Genomic DNA, 14134 nt, shown 5'->3' on the forward strand with positions numbered 1-14134 from the left:
AGGCATATAGATGTTTGCCTGCACAGCCAGCAAAATGCCCAACAGCCATTGCTATCTATGGGGTTTGAAACAAGCAACCACTACGGTGCACTTTTCCACCAGACATAATGTGCCCAAACTTGCTATATGATGTGCTTGGGTACCTCACAGCTATTCGCAACACCCTACTTTGTAGCTTCATGACTCTCCACCAAACGGTGGTTAATTGACTCTTCACAACCACCATATGGCATGCTGTTAAGCATTGCTGCAGTACGGCCTGACCTCATGGACAATCAAGAGATGAATATGTTTGTCGCCATTGTATTAATATTGAGTTGGAATCCCAATTAGGAGACAGAGTGGGTGAAGTGTAAGGCCACCCACTTGAACTGGCAAAATACATCATCAAGGATTCTGCAGCCGGATGATCAGACAGGTACATAGAAACGCTCCTCACTGGTGCGTTTCAAAATGTTCCTGCTGAGTGCAGGAACTGATCTAGGTTTCTCCAATAGATCTATGACGGGGAACACAGATGCTGGTACCAAGCAGAACTGAGATCTTACAGTTTGGAAAGCATGGACAAGTGAACTACCCGGTAGACCAAGGCAGTGAAGACTGGAGAGACGTTAACGGCCCCAATTTTTGTTGAGCAGGAAATCAGAAGAGAAGGCTGTGGGATAGAGAAGTGATGTCAGTGGCAAATCTCAAAAGAGCAATTCATGAAAGAGATGCAAGGAGAAGGGCTCACGCTGTAACTCGGATTCTAAATTCTTAGAGCCAATTGAGTACGCAATTGAAAAGAAACACGATCTTTGGTGCAAAATTCCTAAAGACACACACACACAAGTATAAGAAACAGAACCCTGGAAGTAGGAGACAATTACTAAAGACCTTTGAAAATGAAAACAAACAGGAAGATTGATCGCAGGAACATGGAAACAAAATTTCAAAGTACTTGAAACTGAGAATGCACGGAGTAATATTGTATCCTGTGACAGAATGCAAAACCCTCATAAAAGAGAGATTGATATAATCCTGAAGGAGTGGATGCTAACACCCCATCTGTTTTTTTAAATTCCTGGCAGAGCAGAGTACAATCTTGACAAAGCTTAAGAAAATGTAATATTTTGAACTGTATTTCTTACCTTTCCCCCTAATGTGGCCAACACTGAAACGCGCTACCAACGAAAAGCCACACCCAAAAGGTCCACCCGAAGTTCACTTCATTTCTAAGAACTTGGCTCTTCAATGATTAACAGACGAAAAGTTTAACCTACACCCATTCAAGCAGTGGAAACAACACTGATCAATAGTTCGACTTTCATACCCAGATATAACCCAAGGGGCCGCCATACCGGCTCCCAACCGTCCACCTAGAACACAACACACAGCACTCAGGAACCTACAATGACTGGAAGACATCAGATCAAGACACCACAGAAACCCTACAAAAGCACGCTCTGTATGTTAGAGCTCATAATGTGCGCTTGCCACTAGCCATTGACTAATAGTTGACTCTTGGCAAGTCAGAAATGGTGCGCTTTGTGTATGTGTACAATTGAGGTGGCGAGTGACTTAATGGCTGGCTTGTAGCTTGCAAAATGAAATGTTTACCCTGTCTTCCACAGTATCTAAACCACAACACAGGGCATCTTCAAGCATCAACCACTAAAGCTAAGCACCACCCGCCATAACACAACCAACAGCAGACCAATACTTTGAAAGCACTACAGAAACCCCAAAAACACACTCCAACTTTTGTCAGACTAATGCTCAATTTCTCTCCATCTTACCACACGAACGCAAACCAGCAACTCGCACACTGCTTTTAAAAAAAGACCCTCTTCCCCAGACTTCGAACACCAAAAACGTACACCTCCAACTACAACCAACATATTCAGCCCCTGGCCAACAACCACATACACTTTAAGCACAATGTAGCCCCTCTGGAGATAAAGCCATAGATTCCTCATACATTTCATAAGTAAAAGCTTACAAGCATGCAGAGCTTGGGATACTTTAGATCTGCAAACTCAACACAAAGCAGTGCAATCTCGCCTTTCCCTCTCCTCCCAACTAACCAAATCCACCCATTCTGTTCCAGAGCGTACGGAGACCATGCAAATGGCAGCAAAGTATAGTACAAATCCTAATATCACAATATCCCACATCTTACGTTCCCTAAATGCTCACACTTGGATTGCCACTACTCTCTCAGGATGCGCGAGTCCACCATTAACCCCTCTATTACATCTTCTTTCTCAGTTGTAAGACTTTGTGGCAATTATTGAAAAAAAGTCAAACAACTGCCTGAAGAGTCTGACCATATGCATCTTTGAAGCCTTAAACTCCGACTTGGGGCAGCATGTTTGCAAAGGCAACAGAGCTGTGTACAGGCAAATAGAGGGGCCTTTATTGAAAATGCTTAAATCTCATGGGAAGCTTGAGATAGTGTCCTTGGTCTTGTCGGGTCAGGGGTGGAAACACACCTCTTGAAGGTTCACAGAGCAGAGGCAGTTGTTTCACACGATCAACATTTGCCCCAATATCAACATCATGAGCGTTTGCAGAGGCAGAAATTGAGGTCATACAAGTCTAGAATTGGACAACAGTCTCCCTTTTTTACATTACAGGCAGGAATGTATTGTTAGTAAAGGCGTACCCCTCTTTCGTAATGGGGATGTTCCTCTTTTGCTCCCAACAGGAATTGTTATCTCTGAGTATCTTATCAGGTCTGCGGGATATTTGCATTTGGGTAATCTCGGCCTCTGATACAACTCCACCAGGAAGCAAAGGCCTAACGAAGACAGATCTCAGTTGCCAGTGATTCTCTAAATTCACTATTCCTGTTTCGAAGCAAACATGACCCCAGTACTGTGTGGGGCCCTGACAACACAGCCCTGTAAAATGTGTACCGACCGATGATTTTAGGTACAGTGCAACAATACGTTTGATTACTGGTATTAGGCCCATTGGCCTGTAGTGCCTGGCCTAAGGGTTTTAAAAAGGCCTAGAAAAGAGGTGGAATGTCCCCCTCCTAACCTGCATCAATAGTACCTGTAATGGATAGTGCCACAAAACCATGAGTGCCTAATGGATCATGGCACTGACTCTATTATTTGAAATTGCTCCTGGTGGTAGCAAGCTCCAAATTCATTTTTTTGAAGGAATATGGAATTCAGTATGATGCAAATCAGACAGAATCTGCTTAGATCATTCAAAAACAGGTTTAAATAAGTCGACAATTTGCCTGGCACTTACCCAGCCGAGATTCTTACACATTACAAATATGAGGGATAACTCTGTACAGGGAGGCTCAAACACCTTATGATGTGTCAGGGTGAGAAACTACTTCCTAGCAGTTTTCCCTGGCGTGACGTTAGCTAAGTTTAAGCCAGGGGCAAAAGGAGCTCTGCGCTTGTGAGAAGCTGTAATAGGCTCTTGGCGCAGCTGTGGCCACCTCCCTGCAAACGGGGCTGACTAGACGTCTCCTCATGTTGGACGATGGGGATAGCACCAGCTGGAGCAAGAAGGGTCTGGGATCATCTAGAGGGGCAGGGGATTATTTTCCTTCAACCAAAAACACAAATCATATTGGTTAGCAGTGAAACATGTTGAAGTTCCTCAGTGAAGGAATGAAGATCATAACACGGAAACAGATGGGTGGATATAAGCTAGGGATGGGCTAGGATTGATTACTGCTCTTACCCAGAGAATGAGCATGGGGGCGAAGGGGGCTTTATGAAGGTTTGCTTTTGAATTACTCAGTTTAATATTTGTTATTTTGAATCGAGGACAACTTTGCCCGAACGGCTAATTCTGCAGCATCAGTTGCTTGCTCAGGCAGCATCTGTGTTTGGGAGCTGCTGACTTTGAAAAGGATCAGCTCCCTGCTTGGTCACCTGACTATTTACCAGGATTGGAGCAGCCAAGCCTCCCACTTAACCATGAGAAAAGCGGGATAGAAATTGAAGACCTGCCTGCGCATGGCTGGAAGATGCTGTGTGAAGTAACCTGTCAGTTTCTTGTGGAATGATAAAGATGAAGTGGATCGAGTGCCAGTCAACAGATGGAAGACTCTGGGTCAATGCCTAGAAAGGCTACTGAAGGGAGTGAGGACATTTTCAGGCCACTTAAGCACCTTACAAATGACAGGAATGGATTATGAAGGAAACCCCAGAGCCACGGAAAAGAATAGGCAGAGGACCGAGTCTGAGCCTAGACGGTGAATGGGAGATCTTGTTGGGCGGTGAAATGGATTTGGGGCTGGTCTGAGTTTTTTTTTGTGCAAAAGGAAAGGCTGATCAGCAGGCACTTCCAGGGCTGCCCGAACGTGTGAACCTCTAGGGACAGACCCAGACGTACTTAACCCACTACTGAGATTTGTACTCCTTGCCAGAGACTTGCTCATTGTATTTTGGGTATTCACATTTTCCTTATTACCATTGTTCGCACAGAATCCCTTTTCACTGTGAAACCATTGACTCCAATGAAATGTCATACCTGTTTTTGCTTGGGTTCCTTTTTATTGTGGGTTTCCCCCCCTCCCTAATCATTTTTGATAATTAAATAAACTTTTATTTTTTAAATGTTTGTTTATTGTTTTCCAAATATACAAAATGTACACATATATACAAGAATAATGTGACATCCGATCTCACAATCACAATTTAAACATATTAGCAGTCAATCAATTTGCATATCAAATTGCCTAAAATCCAACAATTCCCTCCCTCCTCCCCGACCCACTACCCCACCCATCAAACTCGGTATATACAATGAAATGTTTCAGTCTAGTATAACGATAGAAATCTCCTCCAAACCTTCTCAAATAGGGATACACATTTATTTTAATGTACTAGCTTTTTTGGGCAGGTTGCACTTCACACCTAAAGCTCGTCCGACATTACAAAAGGTAAGATAATGAATAACATTTGTCTCTGTAGGTTTGCCTCACCTAGAATGCACGCTTCCAAATATTACATGCACTTAAAAGATCACCTATGGGTAATCAAGTGGTAAAGGTGGTCCGACCCCATAAACCCCCGTTTATTGTGCTCAGAACGGAGGGAAATCTTGGGGTGCCTAGTTTACCTGGAAATCAGACTTTTTATAGTTGCTTGTTGAAAACTGGTCATGTTGGTGGTGGGTGGGGGATTTCCTTTGTACCGAATCAAGTTTAAAATACTGTGCTTGGTACACTGCGCCCTTCATAGCACTGGCGCGGGATACCTTTGTTCCAAATGTAGTCTTTATCATCTGGCGAGACAACTCTGGTCGTCCTCTCAGACTCTGCTTCATAGTCCATGATTTTGTAGGAAGCGAGCAGGAGGTCGCTCTTTTTTCATATTAGTCCCGACAACGTTGAACTCTCTTCCGAGAGAGCTTTGTGAAACCGTTGATCATCTTCAGTTTCATAGGAATCTGAAGACATTTCTGAGATCTGAGCGAGTTGCTTTCTCCCCCCTAACAGTTGTGTGTTAGCGCCTTGATGCCTTAGGGCTTTTGTTGCACTACATGCATACATACATACATACATAGATACATACATACATACATACATACCTTCGCTTTTTGAGGTTGAGTGAAGCTGAGTGTTTGGCAGCAGGGGCTATTGAACAAAAAGGAGTTTGCAATTTAAAGGACTATCTTTGCTGACTAGAAGGAAGATGGTGTACTGAAAGGCTTGAATCTTCTAGAACCCATTTTGTACTGCTGACCACTGCGTTGAGGCAAAGATGAATATTCTTTCCGTGAGATCAGCACTACTTGACTTCGGGCAGCCATCACAACCAAAGACTGAGCTGGAGGGTTACCAGTCACAAACCCGGCTGCGTCCTTCTGTATTGGTTATCTTTAAAGGATGCCAGGATTGACTTATTAGGCTTCTACAGGTCTCTGACATGAATGTGCAGACGCAAGGCAGGTGATGTTTATCGAATCGGGATGACTAACTGGCAAGTAACCTTTGGTAGGTGAACATTTGGGGAAGCCATTTGTTTTGGTACAGAAGTCTGGGATTTGGTCTGGATCGATCAGCTTGGGTGTCTTGGGAGGAGGGGTCTAAGCTGAAGCAGGGTAAGGCACGAGACCTGGATCATATTATGCATGTAGCAATGGTGGTAAGAGTCAATTTACAAGATGTTAGTACTGGCCTTCCTTCCTCTTTTGGATTTTCACTCAGATCCTAACGAAAGATACCCGACTTTATGAGAGTGAAAGAACAAGTTACTTTCTTACCTGGTAATGTTCTTTTGATGGGATGTTCCAACGGCGTATTCCACATCGATGACAGGTAATCACCAAAGCTGTGCTGCTTCTGAAAATTTTTCGGTGTCTGCGTCCTGCGTCAATGACATTGATACGCTGTCCTCGAGGGCCTCCGTTGAGCCGACGTCACCGGATGTTATAAGTAGGACGCACGACGCCCATAGCCTCAGTTGTAGTTTTTTCCCAGAACTTGTGGCACCAATCTTCTGCCAGTATGACTACAGAAAGCCTTGCGGAAACGAAAGCTGCAATCGCATAAGAAATTCTGTAGATGGGCAGGTTGGGAGGGTTCGGTGTGGAATAAGTCGTCAGAACATCCCATCGAAAGAACGTTACCAGGTAAGAAAGTAACTTGTTCTTCGAAGGGATTGGTTCCTCCGACGTATTCCACATCTATGACAGACTCCCAAAACAGTACCAACGTAAGGAGGTGGGAAAAGAATTTAGAATTTTAGAATGCCCAATTAAATTGCAGAATAGAGGACTGCCTTGCCAAAGGCCAAATCTTGCCCATGGATAGAATCCAAGGAGTAGTGTTTGACAAAAGTATGGAAAGAGGCCCATGTGGCTGCTTCACAAATGTTACGAATGGGAACACCCCTCTGCAGGGCAGTAGAGGCAGCCACACCTCTAGTAGAATGGGCCCGTAAGCCTACCGGAGGGTCCTTACCCACCAAGTGGTAACTTTCAGAAATTGTCAAGATAATCCATTTAGACAAAGTCCGTTTAGTAACAGCTTGTCCCAAACGCCTTCCAGCGTATCCTACAAAGAGCTGATTGTCCACTCTGACCCGGGACATGCGCGAGATGTAGAAACTTAAAGCTCTCCTAGGATCCAACCTATGGAGCCTCTCCTCTTCCTTACAAGGATGCAGAGGAGGATAGAACGCCGGAAGAATGACCTACTGGCTTAAATGAAATTCCCACACAACTTTCGGAAGAAAAGAAGGACAAACCCTAAGGACAACCCTGTCCTTATGGAATACTGTGAAGGGTGGCTTAACGGAAAGTGCCTACAACTCACTCACTCTGCGAGCGGAAGTGACCAACTAAAAATACAGTTTTCAAGGTCAACGTTCTCAAAGGACAAGAATGTAAAGGCTCAAATGGAGCTCCCATTAGGAATTTTAGAACCAGGTTTAAATCCCAACCTGGCACCTGGAAAGGTGATGGGGGGGGGGGGAACAGATTAGTGAGCCCTTTCAGAAACTGAGAAATCAAAGGAATTTTAAAATAAGAACACTCCTCAGATGAGCGCTTAAATATGGACAGCGCTGCCAGGTAACCTTTAATGGTACCCACTTGCAGGCCCTTGTGGGCTAATGAAAGCAAAAAAGACAGAACCACAGGAATTTCACATGAAAAAGGATCCACATTCTGAACTCTGCACCAGTCGCAGAACTTTCTCCAACGGCAATGGTACAGGGACTTCGTTGCAGGCAACACCTCCATCACGTCTTCAGGGAGTCCCAATCCTTATACCTCAACCTTTCAGAAGCCAAGCATGAAGGTTGAGGGACTTGACCTCTGGATGGAGAACCTGACCTCCCTCCCGTGAGAGCAGATCGTCTCGGTAGGGAAGACAGCGTGGAGGGTAGATGGACATGTCGAGACGGTCCGGGTACCACGTTCTCCTGGCCCATGCCGGCGCAATGAGGATCATTCGGGAACCGAACCTCCATAACCTCCGCAGCACTTGCGGAATGGCGGGGTCTGGAGGAAACGCGTACAGCAGTGGGAAGGACCACTCCACTACGAACGCGTCCCCTAAGGCTCCTCTTGGAGGAAATTCCCGCAAGCAGAATCGTTCGCACTGGTGGTGAAGAGATCCACTTGTGGGGTCCCCCAAAGGGCGTAAATCTCCAGGAGAATCTCCAGAGCCAGCTCCCACTCATGAGAGATTGTGCTCTGCCTGCTCAGATGAACTGCCGAGATTGAAATTTCCTGCTGGATGGCCCAGAACCAGAGCTGCATCGCCTCTCTACACAGAGGGAGGGACATTGCCCCCCCCCTTTTTGTTGAGGTAGTGCATGGCCCCTGTATTGTCCGTCAGAATCAGGACATTCTTCCCCTGCACAGACGGCAGAAAAGCCTTCAGGGCTAGCCTGACGGCCCTCAGCTCCAACAGATTGATATGGAGTCTGGACTCCGACGGAGAACAACGACCGTTGACTGTCAACTCGTTGGCATGAGCTCCCCATCCTGTGAGGGAAGAGCCGTCAGGATCGTCACCTCCGGCCAGGGTAGCCAAAATGCAGCCCCCTTCATCAGATTGCCTTCGAAGGCCCACCACAGAAGCTCCTGGACGACCGAGGGCGGCACCTGAACTGTATCCGACATCCTGCCGGAGGACTGTGACCACTGTATCTTGAGAGCCCACTGCAGAGATCTCATCCGTAGCCTGGCCTCTGGCACCAGGAGAATGCAGGATGCCATGAGGCTGGGCAACCTTAAGAACCCGAACGCCGGGAGACTCTGGGCATGTTGAAACTTGTTCACCATCTGCAGAATGTGATGAGCCCTCACCTGGGGAGGAAAACACAGCCCCAGGGATGTGTCGAGCACTGCTCCGATGTACTGAGCTGCTGGGTGGTGTCAGGTGGGACTTCTTTAAGTTGAGGTAGAAGCCCAGCTTGTGAGGGGAGTGGCAGGTGACTGACAGATGATCCAGGACTTGCTCGGGAGAGCGCACCCTGATTAACCAATCGTCCAGGTATGGGTAGACGTGAATCCCCACTTTCCTGAGATACGCTGCCAACACCACCATGAGCTTGGTGAAGACCCTCGGGGCGGAGGTCAATCCGAACGGCAGGACCCGAACTGAAAGTGCGAGTCGCCAACCGCGAACCTCAGGTACTTCTTGTGCTTGGGATGAATCGGCACATGAAAGTAAGCGTCCTTGAGGTCGAGAGACGCCAACCAGTCCTGAAGTTGAAGGGCCTGGAGGACTTGACCTTCCTGAGGAGCTTGTTCAAACCACGCAAGTCCATGATGGGTCTCAATCCCCCGTCTTTATTCGGGATCAAAAGATATGGGGAATACCATCCCTTGTTCCTCTCCGCTACAGGCACCAGTTTCTCCAGCAGGGATTCGATTTCCTGTGCAAGGAGCGGATCCGGACTCTTCAAAGAGAGATTCCCTGGTGGATTGTCGTGAGGCCTCTGCCGGAAAGGAAGACAGTAGCCCTGGGCTATGATCTCCAGAACCCACACATCTGAAGTAATGGCATACCATTCTACAAGATGCTGCGCCGGTCTTCCCCCAACCGGCGAACCATGGGACATGGCCTCATGACTGAGCTGAAGCGGCTGCGGCAGTGCCTGAGGGCAAAGAGGAAACTGCCCGAGCGGCTTTGGCACCTCGAGTACCTTGTTTTCCACCTCTGGTACGCCTACGTTGGCCCCTTTGACTGGCCGCTCCCCTCGATCTACCAAAAGAGGAGTAGTATCGAAAGGAACCTCCCCTCCATTGCTGTCCCCTAGGACGAAAAGGCGGAGGTTGGCGGACTGCAGCACTCAACGACTTTGCTGCAGCTTTGGAGGTCTGCAACCTCTCAAGGCTCTCGTCAGCCTTGCTGCCAAAAAGATGTACACCATCAAAGGGCATGTTAAGAAGCCGGGCTTGTACGTCAGGAGCAAACCCCGACTTCCGCAACCACGCAAATCTGCGCATCACGGTGCTCGCCGCCAAGAACAGTCTGCCATGTCCAGACCCGACTGAATGGATTCACACATGGCATCCTTGCCATCCTGAACGAGGGCAAGAAAACCATCCCGTTCCTCCCCTTCGGGAATATGTTCAGCCGCCAAAGACATGCAATTCCACAGAGTGTGAGTGAAACGTGCTAAGGCACACAGAGTTGGCTGCCTGTAAAGCCATACCCCCTGAAGAAAACACTTTCTTCGCCCAGCCATCAAAACGTTTATCGTCCCCATCAGGAGGGATGGTAGGGTACGACGCCTGCTTTGCTGGGGCTGTAGCCGCCTGCACCACCAAACTCTCCGGAGTGGGGTGCGTCGTCAAGTAGCAGGGGTCGCTACTGGCTGGACGGTATTTTTTCAGCAACGACTTGCTCACTGCCGGGAGACTCTCCGGAGCAGTCCAAGCCGCCGCCACCCTTCTCTGTAAAGCCATATGAACTGGCAGCACCGGGTCAGTGGGTGGACCTTGGTCAAGGATATCTGTCAGGTCATCCTGCAGAAAATCCACTGGTGGCGCAGACCACCCCAAGTACTCCGTCACCCTCGACATGAGACGGTATGAAGATACGGCGTGCGTGCCAGGCTCAGGCCTACCGAACTCAACCTCCGGAGAGGTGTCCAGACCACTGGCGTCGTGCAAAGACTGACGCAGGTCTTCCAACTGGCTATGACAGACAAGAGTTCGTCAGGAACCTCATCAGGAACCAAACCTTCATCAGACCCTTCATCCACCTCAGAGATGTAATCCAGAGGCTGGAATAAATCCCTGGATGAAGGCACAGAAAAAGGTTCAAATACAGGCCTCACTGACTTCTTCAGGGCTTTCCTTAGAGTTTCCACCGATGCACGGGGTACCTCCGGCAAAGCCTCCACAAAAGGCGTTGAGGGCTTCGACGGAATCAACGTCGAGCGTGGCGCCGATGGCTTCGACACAGGCCTCTAGGGAGGTGCCCCGAGCGTGTCCTTCGACGGCCTCGGCGCCTATGGCGTCGACGACTTCCTCGGAGGCAGAGCCTCGAGAGAGTCCTTCGACGGACATGGCGCTGATGTTTTCTTAGAAGACCTCACAGGTTCCGCCGGTCTCGAGGGCGTCGAGTACCGAGACCTGGAGCGGGCATGGCTAGAGCGATCCACCTTGTCCGATCGGGACCTCAAAGGCTCCCGATGATCGCACCGACCGCCCGAGCCCGAAGGCGTGCGAACGGTGGCACCAGCACTTTCCCTACCAGCTTCTTTCGAAGGCGCGGATGGAACGGAGCCCTGCCATTGGAAAATCGCCATCATCTCCATACGAAATGCATCCCATTCAGCAGGAGAAGAATGCTTGTTGGGACAAGCAACCCGCCGTCTGGCGGAGTCCTCGGACAAGGACGGGGAAGGCGACCGATGAAGGCGCTACCGCGAGTGCCTCGAAGAGGCCCCCTGGACTTACGCCGATGTTTCGGAGAGTCGCCCCTCGAATCATCGGTCGAAAGCCCAGCGGATTTCGACTTTCGGGGTTTGGAAACCCTACCTACAGTCAGCTTCTTCTTCTGCTCCCGCAAGGCCTTTGACGTTAACGACTGGCAATCGTCACAGTCATGGGTGACATGGTCCTCACCTAGGCACCAGAGGCAGACGGCGTGCGGGTCCATAAGTGACATCTTGGAACCACAGTCCCGACACTTCTTGAATCCCGACCGCGAGATAGAAGAAGACGAAGGCATGATATCTGTTTCACAAAACACCAAGTTCGAAAGAACCGATAGAAGTAACAGAAGAACCGAGGCCGATAGAAGTAACAGAAGAACCGAGGCGCGCCGAGATCTCCGAAGCGAACACGTTCGCGGAAAAATCGGAACTAAGGCTACGGGCGTCGTGCGTCCTACTTATAACATCCAGTGACGTCAGCTCGACGGAGGCCCACGAGGACAGCGCATCGACATCATTGACGCAGAAAATGTTTCCGAAGCAGCACAGCTGTGGTGATTACCTGTCATAGATGTCGAATACGTCGGAGGAACCAATCCCTTCAAAAGGGTGTTGACTAGGTCTGTGCTCGGACAGGCTTTACTAGGGACCACAAAATTATTAATGGTTTTACTGTCCAAGGGGAGTGGACCAGCAAATCAAACTGCAGTCATTATGAAGTTTGATGAAGGTGAAGTAATAGGAATGAGTAGTGAATGAAGATTAAATATCCAAACTGGTCAGGCGTGCCCATGTACACCAGAATTCTTCCTCTGGCATTTGCAGCTAATCCAGGAGGCGCATTGCTTATTGCAATTTCTAAAGAGCCACCTATGAAGGCAGAAACTTCAACCAGGCCCCTAGAGCGAAGGAGGTGAGGCAGACAGTACCAGGGAGAAAGGAATGCTATTTCTTGTGTATCTTCAGCCCGCCAATAGAGGACTATCTACCTGTAGAACAGGACCCCTTCACTTATTTTCTTTTTTCTCTTGTGTGGAGCATCAGAGGCTAGGTAATTCAGCAGATGGTACTGCATGATACTGATGTAATGGAAGAGAATCACGAAGTCTGGCTGCCCCATGATATTTCGGGGCTTGTACTAATGTCTAGTGCAACTTGCTCGAGCCATTACTTTAATGAGAAAATGTACCCAGTATAAGGCGCCATAAGTGTAAGGCCTTGGTACAATTCTGCAGCGGTCTCACTGCACCCAGAAGTGGAAGTATGCTTGATCTGAATGTGCATTAACTTATTATACGAAATTTTTGAAAATGTGGACTCACCGGACAGAAAAATGCAAAATTTTCAAGAAAAGATGGTCCAGGGACCAATAGGTTATATGAACCTCTTGTAGAGTTCTTGAGCAAAATACTGCCAACAGAGGAAACTGGGAGCCTGGGTCAGGTGACACTTATTTGCTTTGGGCCACTCAGGATTGCGCCAGTCGTTTGTGGACCAGCACAGGTCTGCTGGATTCTCCTCTTCAGAAGAGGTCATGTCTCGCTTGTGAGATAAGCCCCCTCCCACACCTGATTGCACAAACAAGAGACTGCTTCTGAGTGGCGGGTGTGAGACTGCTACATGAAAAGAATGCAGGCCGGCACTAGTTAGTTGCTAGACAGAGAATGCAATAAATATGAAGGTCAGCTGCTGCAAATTGTTTGTGGCACAATGCGCACAGCTTAAACCCAGAGAATGTGCAGCATATGCTGTCCAAGAAAAAAGAAAACAGGACGAGAACCACTTGAAAAAAAAAGGAATTTCATGTCTAAAGCCTATTAAACGAAAACCATCGTGTATGACAAGAATAACGGTGACCTGCAGCTACCCCGCCATAATCCCCATTATGCCCTTCCTGCCACTACACGTTCAGCCCCAGACATACAACAATCTCACAAAACCAGGGTAAAGACAACATAAACAAAAGGGGGACATGTAGTGCCCCTTTTGCACCACACACCTCCCAATCCTCCAGTCAAGTTACAAAGTACAGCAAAGAAACTGTTTGAAAGACAAAAAACAACGAGTACATAAATAATATCTGCGTAATGGAAAATGATATCAAAATGCATTTGCCCTTCCACTGCCATGGTCTCAAAGTGATGAGTTACTGTCATAGGATGGCTTCTTCAGACTGTGAAGCACTGAATGCCACCGGAGATTTAGAGGTGTGTAGTCTGTGTATATCGTTAACATCTTGACTAATTCAACTCGAATCAAATGCACAAGCACTTTAATGGACGTGTTGGGGTTACTCAAGTAGAGGAAAGGAAGAAATGCCACAGGCTACTGCTGATCACAGATGGGGTTGTGCAACCTCAAAACTCATGGAGAGGAGTATGAAACCACATACTGTTTGCCACGCAAGAAGCAATGCCTTAATCACCATGCCAGCGGTAATGCTTGGCCAGGATTGCTGCCTACCCAAGGGCTGCACTCTAATGACAAAAACACGTATGGGAGAAGGTTTGCTTAAAGTATATAAGAGCATGCCAATGGAACAGGATGATTCTGGGAGCTCTCCTGCTCATGTAAGAATATAGTCAAAATAGTGTCTAGGAGATTGGAAGGAATTGGATCCCGAGTAAGCCAACCCCTCACTTAATATATCACCACTGAGATCTGGAAATGCATTGGTAGTGGTATCATCAAGCTCTGCCAGAGCAGTTTAACAGGTCATTGCGATAATGGAGGTGAAGCACCCTGCGCCTATGTGATGCTGTGATCGA

At 47.9% G+C, this 14134-nt stretch overlaps 1 protein-coding gene across 4 annotated transcripts in view; it reads right to left on the bottom strand.

The window, feature by feature from the left end:
* The window catches only part of AGAP1 (ArfGAP with GTPase domain, ankyrin repeat and PH domain 1), a 1778872-nt gene that overhangs the window by 12830 nt on the left and 1751908 nt on the right, over positions 1-14134 (bottom strand). The gene's annotated exons all lie outside the window — the stretch shown is intronic.

This window comes from Ambystoma mexicanum, chromosome 9, assembly GCF_040938575.1.
Source record: "Ambystoma mexicanum isolate Mex_15411 chromosome 9, UKY_AmexF1_1, whole genome shotgun sequence".
NCBI lineage: Eukaryota > Metazoa > Chordata > Amphibia > Caudata > Ambystomatidae > Ambystoma > Ambystoma mexicanum.